The 13,294-nt window shown below is 46.3% G+C and overlaps 1 protein-coding gene across 3 annotated transcripts in view; it reads left to right on the forward strand.

Annotated features, from left to right (window-relative positions):
• LOC115478535 (voltage-gated potassium channel subunit beta-1) overlaps positions 1-13,294 on the forward strand; it is a 296,142-nt gene that overhangs the window by 150,297 nt on the left and 132,551 nt on the right. The gene's annotated exons all lie outside the window — the stretch shown is intronic.

Consider the following 13,294-nt stretch of genomic DNA (forward strand, 5'->3'; position numbering starts at 1 on the left):
ACCATCTTTCAGCCCATTTACACCCATTCCGAATCCTCAACATCCACTTCTTCAGTAACCCTTCTCCATTCACTCCCTCCACATCCACACTGACGAGAATCCCCTCCCTCCCCCCTCCCCCATCACCGGTCAAGCATCTCCAGACATCGTTTCCAAATTAGAGCATACTGCCTATTGTCCAGTCGAGTAGAATTGCAGTATATAGTTTTCTCATGTGTACCTACTTCCTTCATTTTTACACCCCAGCAGTCATACGTAATAGTATCTTGTAATAAGGAGTTGCAATAGTCTAGTTGTGATCAATGAATGAATGAGAATTCTGTGGGCAGACGTAGAGAAAAGATGTCTCACTGGATATATGAGCTGAAGTTTCATGGAAGTAGAATTTGACCACACTAGATATGTGCTGGTGGAATGACAGATTATAGTCTTTGAAAGAGTTGGTTGATGACAGGGTAGGCAATTTTTGAAGACTGCAAATACCTGCTTCACTTACATAGTGAATATTTTCAAGCGGGGAGGGAGCATGCGCAAGGACACAGCTTAGGTGGGGCTCCCATTTATATGCATAACTTACAGAATATTGTAAGTTACATGTATCTCTGCTGTACTTACATGTTCTCACTTATGCCAGCTCTAAGGCTGGTGTAAGTGTGAGCACCTAAATGTTAGATGCGTCAATACCCATTTATGCTCATTTTCTAAGACGGAACCTAGGTACCTTGGATCATTATAGAATAGGCTTCATCACATGGCCTCAGGCACCTAAATGGAGGTGTCCAGTTATAGAATTGCTCCCAAAATCTTATTTTGTGCTCACAATTGACTTTAAAAATTGCCTTCCCAATATGCGGATAAACACACATATATATAGACTGAGCGGAGGCATCCCTGGCGGCGGAGCTTGAGAAGGGTTTGTATTTACATGCACACTTTATAAAATGTGCATACATGGAGAGTAAATTAATCTGGGAAATTGGTGCATGCTCAAGAGCAGGAGTAGATAATTGTGCATATGTTCCACAGGGTCATTTCCAAAGCCAGAGAATGCACATACTTTAACATTCACTGGTACCTGCACAAGGAAAAGTATGTATGTTCTATTTCTGCATTCACACAGTTATAAAATTGCCCCTTTTAACTGTATTTAGATGCTTGTCTTTTATTTATTTATTTCTTTGTTGCATTTGTATCCCACATTTTCCCACTTCTTTGCAGGCTCAATGTGGCTTACCATCATGCATAATGAGAGTACATGAGAAAGTATAAGTTTAGTAATAGCAGAAGGATTTTGGGTAACATGATAATGATAAAACGTGGTAGTATTTTAACAAGCAAACATTGTAAGAGATATTTAAGAAATATAAAAGAGTTATAAAGAAAATGTACATTTAGTAATAGTAGAAGATCTTGGGTAATATGATAATGAAAAACATGATAGTAGTTTGGCAAGCGAATATTGTAGGGGCAATTCTGGATGTGTGTACAGGAATTCATATTTGTTGATCATTGTTGTATGCCTTGTTGAAGAGATGGGTCTTCAGTAGACTTTGGAAGTTGGCTTGTTCATAGGTCGTTTTTAGGTTTCACTGTAGCGCATTCCAGAATTGTGTGCTCAGGTAGGGGAAAAGGTAGACGCATGCGTTAGTTTGTATTTAAGACCTTTACAATTTGTGAAGTGAAGATTAAGGAATGTACGGGACGATTTTTTTAGCATTCCTGGGAGGTAAGTCTATCAGGTCTGACATGTAGGCTGGTGCGTCTCCATGAATAATTTTGTGAACTAGGGTGCAAATTTTGAACGTGATACGCTCTTTGAGTGGGAGCCAGTGCAGTTTTTCTCATAGGGGTTTGGCGCTTTCGTATTTTGTTTTACCGAATATGAGTCTAGCTGAAGTGTTCTGAGCTGTCTGAAGTTTTTTGATTATTTGCTCTTTGCAGCCAGCGTAGAGTGCATTGCAGTAACCTAGATGACTGAGTACCATTGATTGTACCAGGTTGCGGAAGACGGTTCTTGGGAAGAAAGGTCTTACTCTTTTTAGTTTCCACATTGAATACAACATCTTCTTGGTTGTGTTTTTCGCGTGACTCTCAAGTGTTAGGTGTCGATCAATGGTAACTCCAAGAATTTTTAGGGTGTCCGAAATTGCAAGATTCAGTTTTGGTGTGTTAATGGTGGTGAATTTGTTCGTGTTATATTGCGAGGTGAGTATTAGGCATTGGGGTTTTTCTGCATTGAGTTTCAGCTTGAATGCGTCCGCCCATGTGTGCATGATGTGTAGGCTTTGGTTGATGTCATTAGAAATTTCCTTTAGATCTTGTTTAAATGGAATGTAAATCGTTACGTCATCTGCGTATATGTATGTGTTAAGGTTTGACTTTAAAAATGATTAAACATCAGATTGGTCCCTTTGCACATCTATATCCTAATTTTAAATATGAAGTACACAAGGTTTTGAAAATTTAAACCAAAATGTAGATTTGCCTACTTAAGGGCTCCTTTTACAAAGCCACACTAGGGATTCTGGCACGGCAAATGTGACGAAGCCCATTCTATTCCTATGAGCTTCGTCGCATTTGCCATGCTGGAATTACTAGTGTGGCTTTGTAAAAGGAGCCCTAATACTGAATGCCTTCTTTCTGCTTACATTCCATAATGCAGTCACTTGCCTATTGTATCTTTCAAGCCATGCAATCTTAGCCCTTTATAAAAAGGAAATCGACTAAAAATATATTCACATCTTCATTAAATAATCTAGAATTACTTTATAAAAAATGAAAAAAAAGGATGTAATTGAATTACAGCACAAAATCAAACAGTAAAATGAACTCTGAATCTTGAAGATGAAATTCAAAGTGACATTATAGCCACTGGCTCATCCTTAGGTTATAAAAAAAAAAAATAGAATAAGGTTACTTAAACTGAACTTTATCCATGACAGTACCCATAATGAGAAAGTCGTGCAACTAATATTAGCCTATTACTCTTTAATATTTCTACCTTGTGTCTTATTTAACCCCTTCCCAAACTATTCCATATTTTTTGTGATATAAAATACTTCTAAATCTCGATCCCCCTCTGCCCTGTTTACCTCAATAACCTGCTTATCCCTTACTCCGCTATCTTCGGTCTGCTGACAAGAATCTCCCCCCACCTTCACACCTCCATCTTAAAATCTCCCTCAACTTTGTTTTCAGATACTTTGGCCCTAAATTATGGAACAACTTACCTCTCGAACTCAGGAATCAACCATCACCCTCAGCTCTCAAACAAGCCTTAATAAAATCCCATCTATTTTTATCCTTCATTCCTCAACTCAACTGACCCTACTACTCTTTCCCCCTTATTCTCTTGTTCTTTTGGGGGGTTCTGTTTTCCCTGTTAGAACCTTTGGAGGGGGATAATTGAACGGGGACGCCCATCTCCATGGCCGCCCATCTCCAAGGACGGGGGCGCGAAGGAGCGGGACAGACCATATTATCGAAAAAGGTGGGCAGCCATCTTTTCTTTTGATAATACGGTTGGTGCCAGCCAAATGCCTAGGATTTGGGCGAATTTGAGATGGTCAGCATCGGTTTTCAGCGATAATGGAAACCGAAGCCGGCCATCTCAAAAATGACCAAATCCAAGCCCTTTGGTCGTGGGAGGGGCCAGGATTCATAGTGCAAATGGGCACGCTAGAGGGCACTTTTAAAAATTAAAAAAAAACCATTAAAATACCTCCCAGGTGCATAGCTCCCTTACCTTGGGTGCTGAGCCCCCCAATTCCCCCCAAAACCCACTCCCCACAACTCTACACCATTACCATAGCACTTATGGGTGCAGGGGGGCACCTAGATGTGGGTACAGTGGGTTTGGGGGGGGTTTAGAGGGCTCCCATTTACCAGCAGAGGTGTAACAGGTAGGGGGGATGGGCCTGGGTCCACCTGCCTGAAGTGCACTGCACCCACTAAAAACTGCTCCAGGGACCTGCATACTGCTGTCATTGAGCTGGGTATGACATTTCAGGCTGGCATAAAGGCTGGCAAAAAAATGTTTTTAAAGTTCGATTTTTTGGGTGGGAGGGGGTTAGTGACCACTGGGGGAGTCAAGGGAGGTCATCCCCGATTCCCCCCGGTGGTCATCTGGGCAGTTTGGCCACTTTTTTGGGACTTGGCCCTAAAAAAAGGGTCCAAAAAAAGTGGACCAAATTCTCACTAGGGTCGCCCTTCTTTTTCCATTATCGGCCGAGGGCGCCCATCTCTTAAGCACGCCCCAGCACGCCCCGTCCCGCCTTCCGTACCCTTCCGACACGTCCCCGGGAACTTTGTTCATCCCCACGACGGACTGCAGTTGGGGGCGCCCAAAACTGACTCTCAATTATACCAATTTGGGTGCCTGCGAGAGAAGGGCGGCCATCTCCCGATTTGGGTCGGAACATGGTCGCCCTTCTCTTTTGAAAATAAGCTGGTTGGTATTGTAAACCACCTAGACACCTATGTGCAGGACTTTGGTAGTATATCAAGTTCACCAAAATAAATCAATAAATATGCTGATTTCTCTGTCACCTGCATTATAACTATGTATTTCTCATTCCGGAATTGGCGATCGCCATTACGGAACAATGTAAGCCACATTGAGCCTGCAAATAGGTGGGAAAACGTGGGATACAAATGCTACAAATAAATAAATAAAGATCACAGAACATGCAAAGTATTATACAAAAGCTCCACATTAACATGAATATCTTCATATCAAGTGAGGACAAATCCATATGTTTCTACTACATATATGATGTGCAGCAATTGCACATAGCAGAACTATGTATGATTTCCTGAAAGGTACTAGTCGCATTGAGGCGCCTAGTTATCAATATGGGCTACCATTAAGATGCGTTATTTTAACACTGACCTGTGCTATTTTAGTACAAGTCCCATTTTATGCATGAGATCTGGGGGGGGGGGGGGGGGGGGAGGGGGGGGAGGGGAGTTATCAGTATGGGCCAATGTTAACACATGTTATTTTAGTGTCAAACCCCAGTTATTAGTAACTAGGCCTCATTGTATAAAATGGAACCTGTGCTAAAATAGCAGAAGTGTAGTGGTAAAATAACCATTCTGATCAGTAGCCCCATTGATAACTTCTCCTCTTAACAGTGATCCATGTTGATAACCCCCCCCCACACACACACACACACACACTCCTAAGGGAATCTTTCTAGCCTTTCAAAAAAAAAAATTTGACTCAGGAAAAGTACATGCAGTGGCATTCCTAGGTCGGCTGCCACCCGGGGCAGATCGCCGCTGCGCACACCCCCCCCCCAGGTGCAGCACGACACCCCCCCCCCCCCCGCAGCATCAACACCCCCTCCCCGATGCATCAACGCTCCCCTCCCCCGACGCATCAGCATACCTGGCATCAACACACGCTGCAGAAGGGATGTTGGGAGCTGCCGCGTGGCTGTCGGCTCCGCTGGCTCCCTCTGCCCCGGAACAGGAAGTAACCTGTTCCGGGGCAGAGGGAGCAGGGAACCAGCGGAGCCGACAGGTGTGCGGCTGCTCTCTGCACCCCTCCAGCAGCGTGCACCCGGGGCGGACCACCCCCACCGCCCCGCCCTTGGTACGGCACTGAGTACATGCATAAATCTGTACTCTTTTTTTTACCTTACTTTTGGAAATCCAAAAGTATTCTCATAGGAGGCCCTCTGTACAACTCTGCTTTTGGGAACACTTCTCCAAAATGTGCATACATTTATGTATGACTTGGCCATATTCTCAACTGTAGGTGTGTATGTAGTGGGCAATGTAAACCCTGTTTTGTGCACAAATATGTCTGAAAATCACCCTTTTCAGATGAAGAGGACAGAAGTCCAGGAAGTCTTTCATCTACATCTTTTTGAAAAAATTTACGGAAAGAGCCAAAACACATAAAGTCCTCACTCACTGTTCACTAATGCATCATACATCCACTTCTAAACTCTCATCCCCCATAATCTCACATCACTCATAGCTACTCACAGAAATATGCATACCATATGTCTTTATGCCTTATTATCGCCCTTTAAGCTCTCATTGTCTCCTTCCAACGTTTCAATGTTTGTGTTCCATTGTTACATTCTTTAACGACACTTCGATTGTCTCACATATCTCTGCACAATGTAATCCATAACCAATTTGTAACAAACTGTATTTCCATCATTCATCTCATATTGTAAGCCACACTGAACCCGCAAAAAGGTGGGAAAATGTGGGATACAATTGCAATAAATAAATAAATAAATAAATAAATAAATAAATAAATAAATACTTGGTAGACAGAAAAATTAAAGGCTGCATCTGTAGCTTCTTCTGACTCAGAAAGGAACTTCTTCCCAATCCTAAATACGATAATTAGGCTAATTCCTTGAGCAGCTCCATCACGCTGTGACTAGATGCTCCTATAATAGGAGGGACCCTTTTGGTAAAGAACGCGTCTTTAAGGGCCCTGTTTACAGGGCTGTGCCTAGGGTCTCTGGCGCCCCCCTGCAGACTATCAGTTGGTGCCCCCCCCCCTGCAGACTATCAGTTGGCGGCGGCGGCGCCCCCCCCCCCCGTGAAAATGATCGCTCACCACTTGCCACACTGACAGGAATTGTCAGCAATATTCTTAGAAACAAATTGCTATACATTGCAAAATAAGATAGCAGATGTAAATTCTCAAAGTGGACATATTCCAAACACTAAAATGAAAATAAAATGATTTTTTTCTACCTTTGTTGTCTGGTGACTTTCTTTTTCTGATCATGCTGGCCCAGTATCTGATTCTGCTGCTATATGTCCTCTTAACTCCGTTTCCAGGGCTTCCTTTCCATTTATTTATTTCCTTTCCTCCTTTCTTCTTCATTTCTGGTCCTCAGCTTCTGCCTATTTTGTTCATCCATGTGCAGTTTTTCTCCTCATTTCATCTCCTTCATCTCTCTTCCCTCCCCTCTATGTCCAGCAATTTCTCCTTTCTCCCTGAGCCCTGCCCTCCCATCCATGCTCCTCTGTCCCCTGCCCCCTCCATTCATCCCTATCCAGCAATTCCCCTCTCTCCCTGAGCCCTGCCCTGCAATCCATATCCATCCATGCCCATCTGGCCCCTCCATTCATCCCTATCCAGCAATTCCCCTCTCTCCCTGAGCCCTGCCCTCCCAATCCATGCCCATCCATGCTCCTCTGTCCCCTGCCCCCTCCATTCATCCCTTTCCAGCAATTCCCCTCTCTCCCTGAGCCCTGCCCTCCCATCCATGCTCCTCTGTCCCCTGCATTCATCCCTAATTCCCTATCCAGCAATTCCCCTCTCTCCCTGAGCCCTGCCCCTCCCATCCATGCTCCTCTATCACCCTCCATTAATCCCTATCCAGCAATTCCCCTCTCTCCCTTCCATGACCCCCCCCCCCCCCCTCACATCCATGCTCCTCTCTCCTCTGTCCTCCCGCTCCCATCATGTTGTCCCAGTTGGCCTGGCCCGCTCTCTTCTCCCCTCCCCCTTTGCATCCATGCTCGTCTCTCCCCTGCCCTCCTGCTCCCATTGTTCAACTGCCCGCCTCTGGTAAGTCCTTTACTATAACTGTATATGGACCAGTAGAAGGCTCTTTTTAAGTGTGATTCTGCAAGAAGTTCATGTAAAACTCCTGTAACATAATGGAAGAAGACCTAAATGTGTATAAGTACTCCATACATGTACACTCATATTTTATAAAATTTGCTCAAACATCACACCTCTGCCCTAGTTCTACCCAAATTCCACCCCTCCCCCGAAATACCTGTGCAGATCACATAAAAATAGGCACAGTCTTTCAGTGTATCAACCTTTTACATACTATACTACCTCAGCACAATTTCCTTTCCCCACCTCTTGTCCAACTCATTCAATATCGGCTCTTTAACAATGGCCAACTTCAAATAATTATTGGAATAAAAGATCACAGCTTCTATTTAACAACTGGTAAACATTTAATAACTCAGGCAATGATGATATCTGTACATGATCAAACTTAGAAATACCTCACCAGTTCAAAATGGTACTGAATTGAATCTGTTATTTGTCTCTCCTATCCAGTGACCCCCTTTCCATTCCCTTCACCCCTTTTTTGCTCCCTTTATTCCTCTTCCACTACCTCTTTTTTTATAATCTTAACCACTATAGGTATTACTTTGGCAACATAGGTAAAATTGTCATGCCAATAAAGTTATCTGAAATTTCTGTCTGTTCCTTTTGCCAGTGTCTGTCTGCTGCATTTGCTGTAGCCTAGCAACGGCCAATGGGGAGGGAAACTCCCGCCTCCCCTGCAGTCTATTGGATAGGCTGCAAGGTGAGGTGAGGAGCCAACTAACAGGCTGCCCTGCAGGAGGAGACTGGAACAGTAGCTGAGGGGATATAGAGCAGGGTTGCCAGATGGGCGGTTTTCCCACCCAATTGGGCGGGTTTTGACAAGTGGTTGCATGAAAATTTTGAAGGATGCGGGTTGCGGTAATTGGGCGCCTTTCGCTGGGCCGTGGCGCGGGATTGGGCGGTTTTGCAGCGGCCATGGATTGGCCGGTTTTCACGTGGAACAATGGTAACCAAAATGAATGGACTAATAGAAGCCCTGCGGAGGTGGGACTGAGCAGTTCTTTTAAATGCCTGGCCCGCCCCCCCCATAGAGGCACTTCCTTCCTATGTTTTTCTGTAGCTCTGCAATATGTAGCTTACTGCCCCTGGTCTACAGACTTATAGGGGAAAATATTGGGGGTGCTCCACAGCACCCACACAGCTGGTGCCTATGGTTATAGCAGGAAGAGAAGGCAATTATCCACCCAAATGTCAACAGCAAGAAAAAGAGATAGAGTTTTATTGCACCTAATTTCCCGCATTAGTGATTAATGCTCCTTGCAATCTATCTCACAAGCAGCTATTTTATCATCTGCCACATGGTCATGGTCAGTATCAGCCAAATCCACTATATTGACAAAGCAGTACACATATGTTGCAAAATGTTAAAACCAATGGGTAATGCTTAATGCTGCTTTAGTGAAGGAGTGTCAGAACCTCTGCATGACACAGTGGCATAGAAAGGCCGGGGCGGTGGGGGCGGTCCGCCCCGGGTGTCATCGGGTGGGGGGGTGCTCCGCTCCTGCTGCTCTGCCTTTAAAATTGTTTTTCCAAAGCGCAGGAGAGTAGCAGGCAGCGCACCTCGCTTCTGCCTTGCTAGTAAAGAAGATCTCGCTGACGTCGTCGCCCTTCCCACATTGAGTCCCGCCCCCTCTGAGGCAACTTCCTATTACCGCGAGGGCGGGCGGGATTCAGTGTGGGGAAGGACGACGACGTCAACGAGATCTTCTTTACTAGCAGGGCAGATGCGAGGCGCGCTGCCTGCTACTCTCCTGTGCTTCGAAAATTTTTTTTTAAAGGCAGGACAGGGTAGGAGCAGCAGCAGAATGGAACTCAGCTGTCGGGTCGGGGGGGGGACTCAGAGGAGAGAAGGGGATTGGGGAGGGGTGGGGAGCTCAGAGGGGTGCTTAAAGGGGATTAGGGAGGGTGGGGGAGCTCAGAGAGAGGAGAAGGGGATTGGGGAAGGGTGGGGGAGCTCAGAGGGGTGCTTAAAGGGGATTAGGGAGGGTGGGGAGCTCAGAGAGGGGAGAAGGGGATTGGGGAGGGGTGGGGAGCTCAGAGGGGTGCTTAAAGGGGATTAGGGAGGGTGGGAGAGCATCAAGGAGGGGAGAAGGGGATTGGGGAGGGGTGGGGAGCTCAGAGGGGTGCTTAAAGGGGATTAGGGAGGGTGGGAGAGCATCAAGGAGGGGAGAAGGGGATGGGGAGGGGTGGGGGAGCTCAGATGGGTGCTCAGAGAGGGGAGAAGGGGATTGGGGAGGGTGGGGGTGCTCAGAGGGGGGAGGGGAGTGCTCAGATGGGAGAAGGGGTCTGAAGCTGGAACTGGGGTCTGACAAGGGGGCAGGAGGGAAAATGGGTCCATGCCTGGGGCAGGTGGGACAATGGGTCTGGGGCTGAAAAGGGGGATGCAAGGCATGTGGTGGATGAAGGGGGCTGAAACTGTGGGGACTAGGGGCTTTAAAGGGGACAGGGAGAACTGGCTGGGGCTGAAGCTCGGGACTGGTGAGAGAAAAGGGCTGGGGTTGAAACTAGGGGCTGAAAAGAGGACAGGGAGAAGTGGCTGGGGGGCTGAAGCTCGGGACTGATGGGAGAAAAGGGCTGGGGACTGGTGGGATAGTGGGGCTGAAAAGGGGCAGGTGGGAGATGTGGGCTGGGGCTGGAACTAGGGGCAGGTGGAATAAGGGGGCTGGAACTGGGGGCTGAAAAGAGGGGGCAGAGAGAGAGGGGATAGAAGGGGGGAGCGTGAGGGAGGGTAGACCCTGGATGGATGGTAGAGGGAGGGCAGACGGGTTGAAGGGGCAGAGAGAAAGGGCAGATGGTGGGTGGAAGGGGAGAGAGAAAGAGGGCAGACTGGGGCAAATGGTGGATGGAAGGGGCAGAGATAGAGGGCAGATGTTGATGGAAGGGGGAGAGAGAGATGGCAGACTGGGGCAGATGGTGCATGGAAGGGGCAGAAGTGGATGGAAGGGAGAGAGGGCAGACAGTGGATGGAAGGGGCAGAGAGAGAGAGGGCAGACAGTGGATGGAAGGGGCAGAGAGAGAGGGCAGACACTGGATGGCAGAGAGAGAGCGAAGACAGATGCTGGATAGAAGGAAGACAGTGAAAAGATGAGGAAAGCAGAAACCAGAGACAACGAACTGTAAATATATATTTTTATTTTTTTGCTTTAGGATAAAGTAGTATTGTAGCTGTGTTAATAAATGTTTATAATAGAACATGTAAATAAAGTAATCTTTTCATTGGACTAATTTTAATACATTTTACTTTCGGAGAACAAAACCCCCTTCCTCAGGTCAGGATAGGACACTGTAACAGTACTATACTGAATTGACCTGAGGAAGGAGGTTTTGGCCTCTGAAAATGTATTAGTCCAATAAAATGATATTATTTGTTTTATTTCTATTTGTTAATTTGTAAAGTGGTGATTGGTATTTGTTAGTTTTTTCAAATTTACATCTGCTGTCTTTATATTTTGCACAGTGCTAGAGGACATTTTCTGTTTCTGTGGTGTTGCATTGTATGCAGAGTCTGGCATCGGGGGTTCAGTTTAATTTTTGTCTAAATAGAAAGTTTATGATTACTTATTCTATAGTGGATTAGGGTGTATCTGTATTTGTGAAAAAGACATGGCTTTCGGTTGGCATTGACTGTGCAGGATCGAGGATCTGTACTAATCTGTCTGTTTTCGTTTTACAATAGGTGAATTGATGTTCTAGTGCTCACTGTAGTGTTTAAGATGCTTTCCTTTTCCTTGTGTGACTCGTACAAATTACTGCTTATGGTATGGTAGAATTGCTCTACAGGTCCTGAGTGTTTTGTATTCTCGGTATGCCTAGTACTGGATTTCGGGGGGCGGGGGGAGGGGGGTGTTAAAAAATGACCGGCCCCGGGTGTCAACTACCCTAGCTACGCCACTGGCATGACATATGCATTTCATTACCCATTGGCTTTAATGTTTTGTAATATATGTGTAGCGCTTTGTCAATATAGGGGATTTGGCTGATACTAATCCCTGACACAGCCACTGTGGCCAAAATATGAGCTATTTCAGGTCCCTCCTTAATAAATTTGTCGCAGTTCACAAACTTAAATCCAGACTCATTACATTTTTCATTGCTTACCAAATTGTGTCTGTCTAGGAGACTAATTTTGTACTTGATTCTGAATTAGGAGTCGCCACCCAAGGAAACGATCTTGGCGTGCTTTTGATAAAAAATTAAAATTCTCAGCTCATTGTGCCATGGCTGCCAAAAACAACAAACAGAATATTGGGGATTGTTCAAAAGGAAAAGAAGCTTCATTATACAGCAGCTTCACCCTTAGCGGTAGTACCTCAAGATTACCACTAGAGGTATCTGGCACCATTTTGAACCTGGTACCAGCAATAGGAAGAAATGACTGGGGATTGCTCCTGCTCTGAACCCACTAGACATCAGTGATTAAGAAAGGTAGGCCCTACAGGGCTATTGGAGACTGGGAGTTGAAGAGTGCTTAGAGGGACAATCAGGGTCTGAGTGGGGGAGCATTTAGGGGTGGGGGGGTCTGAGTTGAGGGCCATTGGGAAGAATGACTTGTGGAAGACCATTGGGATGGTTGAGCTGAGAAGAACTCAGAAGAGGAGCATATCCTGCTTATTTTTGAAGGAGAAGGCCGGCCATCTTCCGACACAAATCTGGAGATGGCCGGCCATCTCCTGAACCCAGCCAAATCGGTATAATCGAAAGCTGATTTTGGCCGGCTTCAACTGCATTCTGTCGCAGGGCCGGCCAAAGTTAAAGGGGGCGTTTCGGCAGGGTATGGAAGGCGGTACGGGAGCGTGGTTACGATATGGTCAGCTTTGGCCAATAATGGAAAAAAGAAGGCCAGCTCTGATGAGCACTTGGCCGGCTTCACTTGGTCCATTTATTTTTACGACCAAGTCTCAAAAAAGTGCCCCAACTGACCAGATGACCACCGGAGGGAATAGGGGATCACCTCCCTTTACTCCCCCAGTGGTCACCAACCCCTTCCCACCCAAAATCAAAATGTTAAAAACATTTTTTGCCAGCCTCTATGCCAGCCTCAAATGTCATACCCAGCTCCATGACAGCAGTATGCAGGTCCCTGGAGCAGTTTTTAGTGGGTGCAGTGCACTTCAGGCAGGTGGACCAAGGCCCATCCCCTCTACCTGTTACACTTGTGGTGGTAAATGGGAGCCCTCCAAACCCCCTCCAAAACCCACCTACATGTAGGTGCCCCCCTTCATCCCTAAGGGCTATGGTAGTGGTGTACAGTTGGGGGTAGTGGGTTTTGGGGGGCTCAGCACACAAGGTAAGGGAGCTATGCACCTGTGAGCAATTTGTGAAGTCCACTGCAGTGCCCCCTAGGGTGCCCAGTTGGTGTCCTGGCATGTGAGGGGGACCAGTACACTACAAATGCTGGCTCCTCCCACAACCAAATGGCTTGGATTTGGCCGGGTTTGAGATGGCTGCCATTAGTTTCTATTATCGGCGGGAAACCAATGGCAGCCATCTCTAACGCCGACCCAAATGTTGAGATTTGGCCGGCCCCAACCGTATTCTCGAAACGAAAGATGGCCGGCCATCTTGTTTTGATAATACAGTCTGGTATGCTGCTTTCCGGAGCCGGCCTTGGAGATGGCCGCCCATATAGATGGCCGGCCCCGTTTGATTATGCTCCTCTATACTACCTGCGTCCCTTTT

This window comes from Microcaecilia unicolor, chromosome 10 (assembly GCF_901765095.1).
Source record: "Microcaecilia unicolor chromosome 10, aMicUni1.1, whole genome shotgun sequence".
In the NCBI taxonomy this organism is placed as follows: domain Eukaryota; kingdom Metazoa; phylum Chordata; class Amphibia; order Gymnophiona; family Siphonopidae; genus Microcaecilia; species Microcaecilia unicolor.